Source organism: Taudactylus pleione, unplaced genomic scaffold (assembly GCF_031769625.1).
Source record: "Taudactylus pleione unplaced genomic scaffold, aTauple2 ptg000199l, whole genome shotgun sequence".
Taxonomy (NCBI): domain Eukaryota; kingdom Metazoa; phylum Chordata; class Amphibia; order Anura; family Myobatrachidae; genus Taudactylus; species Taudactylus pleione.
The window spans coordinates 8,142,402-8,159,247 of record NW_028284601.1 but is presented as its reverse complement, the minus strand read 5'-3'; the positions used below and the strand labels follow the sequence as shown (position 1 = coordinate 8,159,247).

The 16,846-nt window shown below is 42.9% G+C and overlaps 1 pseudogene; it reads left to right on the top strand.

The window, feature by feature from the left end:
• LOC148518755 (uncharacterized) overlaps window positions 1–16,846 on the top strand; it is a 140,968-nt pseudogene that overhangs the window by 28,324 nt on the left and 95,798 nt on the right.

Below are 16,846 nucleotides of genomic sequence, written 5' to 3'. Positions count from 1 at the left end.
AACCACAGTGATCACTTCCCACCATAACGTTTGGATAAAGGAACATTTGTACACGTGGCAGATGTCTTCTACTTTTACATGCAGTGGGTGAGACTGACTTGTTTCCCCTGTGCTGCCTTACCAGTCATTTTCATTAGATAATATTGTGCCTGGGGCAAGTGGAATGAAGCAATCTGTCCTCATCATGTCAGACACCCAGGGGTATATTTACTAAAGTGAGAGTTTTTAGAAGTGGAGATGTTGCCCATAGCAACCAATCAGATTCTACTTATCATTTATCTAGCACCTTCTAGCAGATAATAACTAGAATCTGATTGGTTGCTATGGGCAACATCTCCACTTCTAAAAACTCTCACTTTAGTAAATTTACCCCCAATATCTGAGCTGGAAGTATCTATACAACTCTGTAGCTGGGAGCTTAGAATGGTCACATGGAAGTTAGCAGGATGCGGGAGAGTGACCAGCTCTCCCAGCTGTGCAGGGGACTCCCTAATATTGAGTTTCCAGGATGTATCGGGTGACTTTGGAAAATATGTTTAATTGGTTCATGATCAAGTTGCTCTGAAATTGATCTAATAAACTTTAGCTTCCTACAGTCACACCACTCACCGTGCGCACATATATGTCACTTTAAATGCACTCGCCTATTGCATGTTATCATAGTATAAATCATGTATGTTAGGGCTGGACCTGCATCATTTTTACTGACAACCTCCATAAGTTTTACTGAAATCATTTTTTTTTCTAGGTAATAATTGTCCCATGGCCATGTAACCATAATGTATGTGTGGCTCTTTCCTTGTTACAACAACCTTAGGCAATCGGGGCATTGTAGGATGCAGAGAACGTACACATACACGTATCATTAACAAGATAAAGAAGCCTGGATTAGATATCAGTTAGTATTCTATGTTATATGCCTTGATTGGCTAGCAATATTGTTTATATATATTAGGGGTGAGCGGGTTCGGATTTCTGAAATCCGAACCCCCCCGAGCCCCCCCGATCCGAGTCCGATCCGAATCAGGCTCGACTTTTCCCGCCTGACTCGGATCTGAAATCGAGGCAAAACGTCATCATCCCGCCTTCCGAGTCTCGCAGGTTTTGGATCCTATATAAGGTACCCGCGTCGGCGCCATTTTCTCACTCGGCTGTGGACAGTGAAGAGGGAGGGTGGGAGTTAGGGCTGTGTAGTGTAGTGTAGTGTAGTGCTGCTGTTGTCCACTACTTCAAAGTCCATAGGGGCTGGCTGTGTTGTGCTGTGCTGCTGTTGTTAATAGGGGCTGTGTCCACTACTTCAAAGTCCATAGGGGCTGGCTGGACTGTGTTGTGCAGTCAGTTCTCCATAGGGGCTGTGTCCACTCCAAAGTCCTGTGCAGTGTCCCAGTCCTAAAGGGGTGCTGTAGTGTTGTCCAGGGGGTGCTCTGTCCATCAGGGGTGCTCCCCCCAAGTGCTAAAAAAATAATATATTTTCTGTGTTTGTGAATTGTGTGCACTGGCTTGACCGTTAAGGGTGCTGTAACCCCCGAAAGTACACTCCAGTTGAAACCAAAAAAAAAATTATTTTCTGTGTTTGTGAATTGTGTGCGCAGTAGCCGCACGTGCATCAACAAAGTAGTGCCAAGCGTGCGCCTGTGTCATAAGTAAAGGGCCGGCTGGCTTGACCGTTAAAGGGTGCTGTAACCCCCGAAAGTACACTCCAGTCCAAACCAAAAAAAAAATTATTTTCTGTGTTTGTGAATTGTGTGCGCAGTAGCCGCACGTGCATCAACAAAGTAGTGCCAAGCGTGCGCCTGTGTCATAAGTAAAGGGCCGGCTGGCTTGACCGTTAAAGGGTGCTGTAACCCCCAAAGTACACTCCAGTCCAAACCAAAAAAAAATTATTTTCTGTGTTTGTGAATTGTGTGCGCAGTAGCCGCACGTGCATCAACAAAGTAGTGCCAAGCGTGCGCCTGTGTCATAAGTAAAGGGCCGGCTCGCTTGACCGTTAAAGGGTTCTGTAACCCCCAAAGTACACTCCAAACCAAAAAAATATATATTTTCTGTGTTTGTGACTTGTGTGCACTGTGGCTGCACGTGCATCAACAAAGGAGCAGCGCCAAGCGTGCGCCTGTGTCCCATAAGTAAAGAGCCGGCTGGCTCATTTCTTAAAGGGTGGTGTAACCCACAAAGTGCACTACTCTCCAGCAAAAATAAAAAAATATTTTCTGTGTTTGTGTGCGCTTTAGCCGCACGTATATTATATATCAATATAACATAAATGGAGGACCAATCTTTCTCCGATAAAAATAAAATAGGGAAAGATCAAGAACCACTTCCTCCTAGTGCTGTTGCTGCTGCTGGGAGTTGTTCATCATCCCAGAGAGGAAGTAGGAACATCACTACTTTTACTAAACAATTGACCCTCCGACAGTCCCTAGCGATGAGGATGAAGTACGACAGCAGTCATCCTGAAGCAAAACGTATAACTGAGGCCTTGACTGCTATGTTGGTGTTAGACGTGCGTCCGGTATCCGACATTAGTGCAGTGGGATTTAGACAATTGATGGAGGTAGTGTGTCCTCGGTTCCAAATCCCGTCTAGATTCCACCTGCATCCTCAAAGCAGCAGCGAGAAGCGTGCGTCTGTCAGTTAAAGGGTGGTGACACCCTCACAGTGTGCTACACAAACAATTAAAATATTGTTCTTTTTTTTTCGGTCTTTGTGAAATGTGTGGGCTGTAGCCGCACCTGCATCCTCAAAGCAGCAGCAACAAGCGTGCGTCTGTCTGTTAAAGGGTGTTGTAACTCTCAAAGTGCTCCAAAAAATCAAAAATTTTTTTTTAATGTGTTTGTGACTTGTGTGCGATGTAGCCACACTTGCATCCTCAAAGCAGCAGCGACAAGCGTGCGTCTGTCTGTTAAAGGGTGGTGACACCCTCAAAGTGTGCTACACAAACAATAAAAATATTCTTCTTTTTTCTGTCTTTGTGAATTGTGTGGGCTGTAGCCGCACCTGCATCCTTAAAGCAGCAGCGACAAGCGTGCGTCTGTCTGTTAAAGGGTGGTGACACCCTCACAGTGTGCTACACAAACAATTAAAATATTGTTCTTTTTTTTTCGGTCTTTGTGAAATGTGTGGGCTGTAGCCGCACCTGCATCCTTAAAGCAGCAGCGACAAGCGTGCGTCTGTCTGTTAAAGGGTGGTGTAACTCTCAAAGTGCTCCAAAAAATAAAAAACTATTTTTTTAATGTGTTTGTGACTTGTGTGCGATGTAGCCGCACTTGCATCCTCAAAGCAGCAGCAACAAGCGTGCGTCTGTCTGTTAAAGGGTGGTGACACCCTCAAAGTGTGCTACACAAACAATAAAATATTCTTCTTCTTTTTTCTGTCTTTGTGAATTGTGTGGGCTGTAGCCGCACCTGCATCCTTAAAGCAGCAGCGACAAGCGTGCGTCTGTCTGTTAAAGGGTGGTGACACCCTCAAAGTGTTCTACACAAACAATTAAAATATTGTTCTTTTTTTTTCGGTCTTTGTGAAATGTGTGGGCTGTAGCCGCACCGGCATCCTTAAAGCAACAGCGACAAGCGTGCGTCTGTCTGTTAAAGGGTGGTGTAACTCTCAAAGTGCTCCAAAAAATAAAAAACTATTTTTTTAATGTGTTTGTGACTTGTGTGCGATGTAGCCGCACTTGCATCCTCAAAGCAGCAGCAACAAGCGTGCGTCTGTCTGTTAAAGGGTGGTGACACCCTCAAAGTGTGCTACACAAACAATAAAAATATTCTTCTTTTTTCTGTCTTTGTGAATTGTGTGGGCTGTAGCCGCACCTGCATCCTTAAAGCAGCAGCGACAAGCGTGCGTCTGTCTGTTAAAGGGTGGTGACACCCTCAAAGTGTGCTACACAAACAATTAAAATATTGTTCTTTTTTTTTTGGTCTTTGTGAAATGTGTGGGCTGTAGCCGCACCTGCATCCTTAAAGCAGCAGCGACAAGCGTGCGTCTGTCTGTTAAAGGGTGGTGACACCCTCAAAGTGTGCTACACAAACAATAAAAATATTCTTCTTCTTTTTCCTGTCTTTGTGAATTGTGTGGGCTGTAGCCGCACTTGCATCCTCAAAGCAGCAGCGACAAGCGTGCGTCTGTCTGTTAAAGGGTGGTGTAACCCTCAAAGTGTGCTCCACAAACAATAAAAATATTCTTTTTTTTTTTCTGTCTTTGTGAATTGTGTGGGCTGTAGCCGCACTTGAATCCTCAAAGCAGCAGCGACAAGCGTGCGTCTGTCTGTTAAAGGATTACATCGGTGACAGCATCCAAGTAGGCATGTCAGACAGTCCGTACCTGTACTGGCAGGAAAAAGAAGCAATTTGGAGGTCCCTGTACAAACTGGCTCTATTTTACCTGAGTTGCCCCCCCTCCAGTGTGTACTCCGAAAGAGTGTTTAGTGCAGCCGGGAACCTTGTCAGCGAAAGGCGTAGGAGGTTGCTTCCACAAAATGTGGAGAAGATGATGTTCATAAAATGAATTATCAACTCTTCCAGGGAGACCAGCCTCCAGAACGTACAGAGGGACCTGTTGTTCCAGCAGGGACAAATTAATACTCTGTGAGGATGAGGATGTACACACTGAAGAGGGTGAGGAATCGGTGGATGTGGAGGATGAGGATGACATCTTGCCTCCGTAGAGCCAGTTTGTGCAGGGACAGATTAATTGCCAGCTTGTTCTGTGGTGGCCCAAACGAACCAATCATTTCAGCCACAGTTGTGTGGCAGACCCTGGTGCTGAAATGATTGGTTTGTTAAAGTGTGCATGTCCTGTTTATACAACATAAGGGTGGGTGGGAGGGCCCAAGGACAATTCCATCTTGCACCTCTTTTTTTTCTTTGCATTATGTACAGTTTGGGGCCTAGTTTTTCAATGCCATCCTGTCTGCCACTGCAGTTTCACGCCTAGATGGGTCACGTGTTTGTGCCGCCCACTCGTGTCGCTTAGCATAGTCATCCAGCTACCTCGGTGCAACCTTTTGGACATAAAAACACTATTGTGAGGTGTGAGGTATTCAGAATAGACTGGAAATGAGTGGAAATTAAGGTTATTGAGGTTAATAATAGCATAGGAGCAGAAAAACCTACAAATTCTGTGATTTTAGCTGTTTTTATGCTTTTTTTCAAAAAAATACAGATCCAAAACACAAAACCCAGAACCCAAAATACGGAAGGGTGGTTTTGGTAAAACCAATCCAGATCCAAAACACGAAGAAAGATCCAGATCCAAAACCAAAACACAAAACACGAAAAGTGGCCGGTGCACACCCCTAATATATATATAACCAGACCAAAGAGCACTTGCCATAAAAAATAACAATTTATTATATATTTAAATAACAAAAGGAAATGCAAATGAAATAAAATAAATAGATATAAAATAACACACTTACACATACATAAAATACAATCTGGTACTGTGTTAATAATATCTCATATCTGTACATAGGAGATCCACCTCTGATGTCTCCTGTATCAATATGTAGTATGTAAACATCAGTTAGGTTCTCCCTTACATGCTACAAGCTGGTCTCTATACAGCGTTCCTGTCAGATATCTAATCCAGGCTTCTTTATCTTGAACCCAAGGTGTAAATTGCAGATATATCACATTTAGGAGCAGCTTATCAATTAATTTAGGAATTTTTATTATATGTGCGCCTGAATTGTAAATGTGATCATATATTTTTTTTGTATATCAGTAACAATGTTGTCTCTCTTTCTGATTGCAGAGTCACCGGTAGAGGATATAATGCCAGCTACAAGCAGCAGATGTGGTCCACCTGCCCTAACACCGGCAGAGGATATAATGCCATCTGCTAGCAGCGGAGGTGAACCATCTGCCATAACACCAGCAGATGACACCTGTGCCCGCGTTAGAGAATACAAAATTGTAACAACAAGGAGATGCAGGAGATCTCCCTACCAGCGCCGCAACCCCCCGCAGTAACATCAGCAGGGGAGATAAGGTATAACACATCAGCAATGTATAGGAGGACAGGGACAAAAGGTCTACACCAGATGGTTAGCATGCAATAGGTCAATAGGGACACACATGGTCAACATGTTTTTTTTTCAGTTTAACCCTAATGGGCGGTCACTCATGTTGGCCATACTATCGCACAGAGCCGTCCTTCCAGTGGAAGTGTCATTGTCATGTAGTCTGACCTCCGTGCTCGCACACAGTATGCAGACGCAGGTGGGGGGCCTGTGTTAGATGCAGCATTTGCAGCCAGAATGGGGTGGGTGTAAGCTCTAATACTAATGATGATGGCTATGGATGGAAATACAGTGGGCGGCCCTGTTTTCCACATGCAGACACGGATGTTCAGCATAAGCAGGCAGAGACTTGCATTAGCAGAATGTATTAGGCAGACAGCTGTGGCCGGAAGGCAGAATCAGGACCTAATATATATAATGTATTAAAATACATGCTTATACTACAGGACGCATGCACACTCAGATTACCATACATGCTTATACTACAGGACGCATGCACACTCAGATTACCATACATGCTTATACTATAGGACGCATGCATACTCAGATTACCATACAGGCATATATTACAGGGTGCACGCATACTCAGATTAGCATACATGCTTATACTACAGGACGCATGCATACTCAGATTAGCATACATGCTTATATTACAGGACGTATGCACACTCAGATTAGCATACATGCTCATACTATAGGACGCATGCACACTAAGATTAGCATACATGCTTATACTACAGGACGCATGCACACTCAGATTAGCATACAGGCTTATACTACAGGACGCATGCACACTCAGATTAGCATACATGCTTATATTACAGGATGTATGCACACTCAGATTAGCATACATGCTTATATTACAGGACGCATGCATACTCAGATTACCATACATGCTTATACTACAGGACGCATGCATACTCAGATTACCATACATGCTTATACTAAAGGACGCATGCACACTCAGATTAGCATACATGCTTATACTACAGGACGCATGCACACTCAGATTAGCATACATGCTTATACTACAGGACGCATGCACACTCAGATTAGCATACATGCTTATACTACAGGACGCATGCATACTCAGATTAGCATACATGCTTATACTACAGGACGCATGCACACTCAGATTAGCATACATGCTTATATTACAGGACGTATGCACACTCAGATTATCATACATGCTTATACTACAGGATGCATGCACACTCAGATTAGCATACATGCTTATACTACAGGACGCATGCATACTCTGATTAGCATACATGTTTATGTTACAGGACACATGCATACTCAGATTACCATACATGCTTATACTACAGGACGCATGCATACTCAGATTAGCATACATGCTTATACTACAGGACGCATGCATACTCAGATTACCATACATGCTTATACTACAGGACGCATGCACACTCAGATTAGCATACATGCTTATACTACAGGATGCATGCACACTCAGATTAGCATACATGCTTATACTACAGGATGCATGCACACTCAGATTAGCATACATGCTTATACTACAGGACGCATGCACACTCAGATTAGCATACATGCTTATACTATAGGGCGCACGCATACTCAGATTAGCATACATGCTTATACTACAGGACGCATGCACATTCAGATTACCATACATGCTTATACTACAGGACGAATGCATACTCAGATTACCATACATGCTTATACTATAGGACGCATGCATACTCAGATTACCATACATGCTTATATTACAGGGCGCATGCATACTCAGATTACCATACATGCTTATACTACAGGACGCATGCACACTCAGATTACCATACATGTTTATACTACAGGATGCATGCATACTCAGATTACCATACATGCTCATACTATAGGACGCATGCATACTCAGATTACCATACATGCTTATATTACAGGGCGCATGCATACTCAGATTACCATACATGCTTATACTACAGGACGCATGCATACTCAGATTACCATACATGCTTATACTACAGGACGCACGCAAACTCAGATTACCATACATGCTTATATTACAGGACGCATGCATACTCAGATTACCATACATGCTTATACTACAGGACACATGCATACTCAGATTACCATACATGCTTATACTACAGGACCCATGCATACTCAGATCATCATACATGCTTATACTACAGGACACATACATACTCAGATTACCATACATGTTTATACTACAGGACGCATGCATACTCAGATTACCATACATACTTATACTACAGGACACATACATACTCAGATTACCATACATGCTTATATTACAGGGCGCATGCATACTCAGATTACCATACATGCTTATATTACAGGGCGCATGCATACTCAGATTACCATACATGCTCATACTATAGGCCGCATACATACTCAGATTACCATACATGCTCATACTATAGGCCGCATACATACTCAGATTACCATACATGCTTATACTACAGGACGAACGCACACTCAGATTACCATACATGCTTATATTACAGGACACATGCATACTCAGATTACCATACATGCTCATACTATAGGCCGCATACATACTCAGATTACCATACATGCTTATACTACAGGACGAACGCACACTCAGATTACCATACATGCTTATATTACAGGGCGGATGCATACTCAGATTACCATACATGCATATACTAAAGGACACATGCATACTCAGATCACCATACATGCTTATACTACAGGACACATGCATACTCAGATCACCATACATGCTTATATTACAAGATGCATGCATACTCAGATCACCATACATGCTCATACTATAGGACACATGCATACTCAGATTACCATACATGCTTATACTACAGGACACATGCATACTCAGATTACCATACATGCTTATACTACAGGACACATGCATACTCAGATTACCATACATGCTTATACTACAGGACACATGCATACTCAGATTACCATACATGCTTATATTACAGGACACATGCATACTCAGATTACCATACATGCTTATACTACAAGGCTCATACTGTTATGTATGGGTGCGTTTGCACTACCTTAGCTGCCTTGCCCAAGGTCACATCTTATTAGATGCCCTTGTTTGTACCTATGTTGATCTTCAACATTAATAATGAGAGAATAAGACCTCATTATCCTTGCTGGGACCATGCCCTAACATAACGGGAGTACCTATTACTGTCAGGAGTCCTCAGTGCTCAGACGATCTGCCCCATACAGATTCCTCTGTCACACCTCATAGCATGTGCAAGTACTCCTACCTCACAGCTTTTGCTACATACATTTGTGTACTCCCTGCTTTGTGCGTCCCTTCCAAAAGGAAGAGAAGAAATAGCGATAGAGGGTCATATTTACTGCTCTGACTACTACACATTACCCAGTAGTGCACTTCTGAGCTTCTTACCATATAGCTTCAGGGGCACAGGCAGCACGGATGGTGTAGTGCTTGGCATTGCTGCCTTACATTACTGAGGTCACAGGTTCAATTCCCACTATGGCCCTTTCTGTGTGGAGTTTGTATATTCCCCACCGTGCTTGCACAGGTTTCCAACTGTTTGCCAAAACCTGAATGAATATTCTCTAACTATTTCTCCTTTTTACCTGAGGTACATTCCAGCAGACCAGTCCCACCTTTATCCTATACGGTGTTTATCTTGCTTTACATCTATTTCTCACTGAGAGCCTATTCTTGGGTAATGTGCACCTATCTAAGCAGGTGCTCAGTACATAATCTGAATCTGGCAGCCTTCTGGCTGTTCTATTGCATTTAGGTCTCTGTGTTTTCTCTCTGTTCTATAACAAGTTTACTATTAGGCAGGCTGCTCGGGTTTTCCTCAATGGATTGCTTCAGATTAAGTCTATTGCTCCTCACCACTACCCAATTGCCCCGGGAAGCAGTCAGGATTCCGGCAGACGATATCCCAACACTGACATCCCAACATTCGATTAAACATAGGCGTAGAAATCCCGACACCTATCATTAGCCCCACTACGGAATCCCAACACCCGGCATACCGAACGAAGGTAAGCCGGGTGTCTTAGCATCTAGTTGCGGAGGTGGGGAGGGTTAGGGACCCCCGAGGGGTCTTAGGGTTAGGCACCCCCCTGGGAGGGTTAGGGTAGGTGAAGGAGGGTTTCAGGTTAGGCACCACTAGGGGGGGTTAGGGTTAGGCATCCCCCCGGGAGGTTTAGGGTGCAGGGAGGGGGGTTAGGTTTAGGCACTAACTGGGGGAGATTAGGGTTAGGCACTAAGGAGGGAGGTTAGGCACCACTAAGGGAGGGTTAGAGTAGGGAAAGGAGAGGGTTATGATACTTACCTGCTGCAGTCGGATTTCAATCCGTCAGGCTACCGCTGTCTTTATTTGATCCGGAATTACATACCGATTCCAATTGCCCCTTAGAGTTTGTTTCTGGTGTTAGGGTCTGTTTCACTTTCATCCTTTTGAGCCCTAGCTCATGTGAACCACTGCTGGCCCCTGGGACACCCAGTGGTTCCTTCCCGCTCTCACTCTCCAGCCTGATGGGTTTCCTCAGTTGAGGGCTGGATCACATTTATTCCAGCAGGACTCTGCAATTCTCTGCACCTTCTTTATTGCTTCCTCATTTCATATCACTGTGAAAATAGTGGTACCCCCTCTTTTGAAAATTGGGTCACTGGGCCCATATTCTTCTTATCTTCACTATAAGCACAAAGGGTCCCCCTTTTTAGCTTTGGGATTTCCATGGGGCAAATGCATCTCTTTTGGCTCATCAGGCCTCCCCTTTTTTTGGCAAAGCTGGCCCTGGACTTGGTTGGAGCGATAGGGGAGGAGGAGACCGTGCTGCTGCTTCAAACTTAACTCTATGGTGCCCAGGCTCCTCCAGCTCCACCTATACCCAAGGTCTCTAGTGTCCCTCACATGGATTCAGAGAAAAGGATTTTACAGGTAAGAACAAAAATCTGGTTTTAGTACCCACTATGATTTTATGTTGTGATCTAGTACTGGAGATCTTATGGATTCCATTTGCAAGATTGATGGGTGGCTGCTATATAAAACCAGTAAGAGATCGGGGCGGGGTGAGCAGTGGGCAGTATGAAGGACCCGTGTCCCTGCACTAATAGAATAATAATAGCTAATCGCTAGATTTGTTAGGAGCATAGCTAGTGCCACTAATGGATACTGACTTTACACTTATTCTAGTGGCCTTAAAGATTCTGCTCTCGGGGTCATTTCACGTGGAACATTTATCACCGTCCTCCTTCCTGGTTATTGTTGAACCCTCCCACACTACAGAGCCCAATGGATGGACAGTGTTTTCATTCCAGTTGTTATCTGTCATCCTAAAGAGGACACAAAATGTAACTCTAACATCATTTCTCTGTAACATCACCTCTGCGAGTGACCTGTTTTACTACAGCTCCGTTCATCTGCTGATGGGTGTTTGTGTTACAGAACATTTGCTGTTGGCTCCATGATATCAGTAAGATCTGTAAATACTTTTCAAACCAGTGGTGGCTGCCTGTCTGCTTATCTATCTTTTCTTACATTCCCAGCCTGCATCATGATCAGGCCAGAGATGGTATCAAAGCTGCAGCAAGTTCTACAACTGGAGGAGGATGATCAATCAGGTTAGTACAATTCAGATCACCATTAGGGGAGGTGGGAGGGTGCAGCCATGTGATCGTCACCTGCTCGCAGTTCGGGAAGTAGCTGTCACTCACACGGCAGCTCATTACTTATAGCCAAATACAAACTCTCAATCTCTGGCTCCTGGACATTTACAGAAGTTGCTGAAGAGCAAATGATGATGCATTAGATAAGACTGATGATGTCATGTTACATGATTAATGTGAAGTGTTTTCCTATGTATGCAGATTGTGTCTATGTAGAGGCTGAAGTTCATTCAGTGGTTAAGCCTAGAACAGAGGTGAATGTGTGGAATCCGGAGCTGTACGAGGATGACGATTCCTCAGGTTAGTAGTAACGTGAGATAGAGAATGGACACCCAGCATTTACCTGGTTCCCAGACCAGCCAGTTAGGGCTCATCTCACTGCCGTTCCGTATGTAGCAGCTAAGTAACCATTATCTAAGGTGCACTGTGCAGATATTAGGTGTGTAATGGATGCAATGTACAGCTCAGTGCAAGTTCACTTTATGTAAAAGGGCTTCTCTGTGTACATTTATCTTCCAAACCCCACCCACTTTCCAAAATAGCCATACTCGCCTAATACCCATAGGAATCGGCTAATAACCATAGTAAGCAACTAATGACCAAAGCCCACAGCTGACCATTACCGGCTCTACAGTGCTATATGTCTGTCTCCACTGTGTATACATGTCAGAGGCACTTTAAGGCTTGTTTACAATGTGTGAGGTTCCTTTGCATTATCTATATGGCACAATCATGGCGCTCTTACTGCTTACACCATGACATAAAACTGTTAGGTGGGCACTGTCCTCGGACTTCGGCCTTTGCCGGATTATTATGTCTACACGTCACAGGCAGGAGTTCAGCACATCCGCTCTGCTAGCAGCCGGCTGTGGTGTGAAATGGTCCTTGTGGTTATACTGGTGCATCGGGCGGTACATGGGCAGTTACATGCTGGGTGCAGAAACCATTCTATAAAGATAAAACAGTGGAATTTTCAGAAGCCTGGCTACACATATACAGTAATAAAGTGCCTCTATTGGGTTGAAGTGTTTAATGATGAACAGTGAGAAATCTGAATACTGTTATGTGTTGTCTGCAGACTGTGTGTATGTGGAGCCTCAGCTGAAACCCGATGAACACGGAAATTATACAATGGCGACAGAATCTGTGCCAGAGGAGGAGGATGGTGGTGATGATCCTCATTATGGTGGTGCTAATGGTAATGCTGATGACCACAATTACTCAAGATGATGATGACGACAACACTCTTGATGATGATGACAACATTGCTCATGATGATGATGACAACAATACTCATGATGATGACAACTGCTCATGATGATAATGACAACTGCTCATGATGAAAATGACAACTGCTCATGATGATGATGACAACAATGCTCATGATGAATACAACAATGATTATGATGACAACAACAATGCTCATGATGATAAGGACAACAATGCTCATGATGACAATGACAACAATGCTTATAACAGTGCTCATGATGATGATGACAATGATGCTCATGATGATGATGACAATGCTCATGATGACTACAACAATACTCATGATGATGACGGCAACAATGCTCATGATGATGATGACAACAATGCTCATGATGATAATGACAACAATACTTATGATGATAATGACAACTATGCTCATGATAATAATGACAACAATGCTCATGATGATAATGACAACAATACTTATGATGATAATGACAACAATACTTATGATGATAGCAACAATGCTCATGATGATGATGACGACAATGCTCATGATAATGACAACATCGCTGATGATGATGATGACGACAATGCTCATGATGATGATAACAACAATGCTCATGATGATGATGACGACAATGCTCATGATAATGACAACAACAATGCTCATGAAGATGATGATGATGACAATGCTGATGATGATAATGACAAAAATGCTCATGATAATAATGACAACAATGCTCATGATGATAATGACAACAATGCTCATGATGATGACGGCAACAATGCCCATGATGATAATGACAACAATACTTATGATGATAATGACAACAATGCTCATGATGATAATGACAACAATGCTCATGATGATAATGACAACAATGCTCATGATGATAATGGCAACAATACTTATGATGATAATGACAACAATGTTCATGATGATGATGACGACAATGCTCATGATGATGATAACAATGCTCAAGATGATGATAACAATGCTCATGATGATGACAACAATGCTCATGATGATGATGACGACAATGCTCATGATGATGACAACATCGCTCATGATGATGATGACAACAATGCTCATGATGATGATAACAACAATGCTCATGATGATGATGACGACAATGCTCATGATAATGACAACAATGCTCATGAAGATGATGATGACGACAATGCTCATGATGATTATGACAACTGCTCATGATGATAATGACAACAATGCTCATGATGATGACAACAATGCTCAATATGACAATGACAACAATGCTCATGATAATGACAACAATGCTCATGATGATAATAACAACAATGCTCATGATGATAATGACAGCAATGCTCATGAGGATGATGACAACAATGCTCATGATGATGACAACAATGCTCATAAAGATGATGATGACAACAATGCTCATGATAAAGACAACAATGCTTATGATGATGACAACAATGCTCATGATGATAATGACAACAATGCTCATGATGATGATGACGACAATGATCATGATAATGACAACAATGCTCATAAAGATGATGATGACAACAATGCTCATGATGATTATGACAACAATGCACATGATAAAGACAACAATGCTTATGATGATGACAACAATGCTCATGATGATAATGACAACAATGCTCATGATGATAAAGACAACAATGCTCATGATGATAATGACAACAATGCTCATGATGATGATGACGACAATGATCATGATAATGACAACAATGCTCATAAAGATGATGATGACAACAATGCTCATGATGATTATGACAACAATGCTCATGATGATAAAGACAACAATGCTCATGATGATAATGACAACAATGCTTATGATGATGACAACAATGCTCATGATGATAATGACAACAATGCTCATGATGATAGTGACAACAATGCTCATGATGATGATGACAACAATGCTCATGATGCTAATGACAAAAATGATGATGATGATGATGATGACGACAATGCTCATGATAATGACAACAATGCTCATGATGAAGATGGCGACAATGCTTATGATGATGACAACAATGCTCATGATGAAGATATTGACAATGCTCAATGTGATGACAACATTGCTCATGATGAAGATGACAATACTCATGATGACAATGCTGCTGCTGATGACGACGACAAAACTTAGGTAAGGCACAGCACTCTGACTCTGGGGCTGAGGATGTCACCTCCTGATGACAGCAGCCTTCTACCTTGTTGTACTTGATGTATAGAGCATTATTAAGCTCAGACATGGAAGTGCGTGTCATCATAGATAGAGAGACAATAGGGGGAATATAAGATCATTTGCTGGGTACAAAGACTGCGCTATCCTTAATATAAGACCCCCCCTAATTGTGCTCTCTTACAATGTGGGATATACTAACATGAGTAAGAAGAGTATATAACCTGTATTGTGGCTCCTATACAGAGACTAAAGATGGACTAAGGAAATTTTGGGGAATTTACACTTTTACTAATGATTGTGACAAATACAGATTGGGCTGTATAACCCAATATGTCTATAACACATGGACAGGAGGGTCGGGTCTGTAATCTTAGCTCAAGGAAACGACCGGAAACTGAGACATTAAAGGCTAACTTGCCCAAATTTAATGGGGCTAATTCAATTAGCAACAATGTAGGGGATATATGACGTTGCTATGGCATTTAAATCCCATCAACCACACCTTACATTGCCCCTACATTGAGTGTGTTAGTACGCAGCCACAATAGTAGTGTGTATTAAATTGCATAAATTCAGCTACTGTATGTATGGGTTTTGTGTGTCCTGGCCATTTTTGCATTGCTCCTAGTTGAATTGACCCCTATATGTATGTTTGGGAGGAGCTCTATAAGGAGGCATAGCCTGGGGTGTGACTTCCCTGTTCCTCTGCGATGATCCCCAGGGCTGCTGTCCTCCATCCTGCTGAGGCCGGCTTGTTACCATCACACAGCATTGCTGACAACTTTATTCAACTCCACCAACGCTTGAACCTGACTTTTGCTGGACAGGAATGGTCATTGTCCTTATTCTGTTGAGTTGTACATTGTTTCTAAAGTTTCATTTGATTGACATAGATTGTATCTTCGTGGAGCCGGAGACTGTACCAAAGATTGAAAGTGGAAAAGAGTTATTTGTGAAATATGAAGAGCAGTATGTGGACAATGACATTTCTATAGGTGAGTGTAAGAAATACAATCTTACCTTGTAATCTTAAATTACTATGAAGTCATTGTCCTGCAAAGGTGTGTGTGGTTGTAGTGACATTCAAAGTGTGGCTTTAAATACAGTATTTACTATTTACATTGTGTCAGGTTGTCTATGAGGGTGCAGTTGCCTTCATCTGCCTCTAGGTGTCAGTGCTTCCTTCACAAATCCCAGGCTCTAGCTGGAAGAGAAGTTACTTTAGACCAAAGGTTCCCAAACTTGGTCCTAAACTGCAGGGCTACCATCAGAAATTGTAGGGCCCAGGACTGACAAAATAGGCAGGCCCCCCTCCAGCCTCTGCCCCCCCTCCCCACAACCCCCCTTCCCCCGATACCTTATTCATACATAATAAAAAAAGGAGAAAGAGCATTATATTACAGAAAGCGCAGAGCACATCTAAACAATTGAAGCATATTTAAAATAGCTGGAGCCTGCCGGCATGGGAGGTGAGTGTTCCATGGAGCACAAGGAGCAGTCATCAGACCCACAGAAGCTGCAGTGGCCTGACCCAAAGGTTCGGAGACACGGGAGGGGTATAAGTAAGGGAAGGAGTAGAGCACATGAGGAACGGGGGCCCTGCTCGTGAGAGATTAGTGTATAGGGGTGAGCCAGACAGACACACACCACATAGGGGGGAGAGTCCCTTATATATATAGTAAGGGAATCGGGAATTAGTTTGGTTGTTGGCAGTGGCGTTCCTCCCCTAGGTGTCACCTGGTGTGGGGAGGGGAAGCAGTG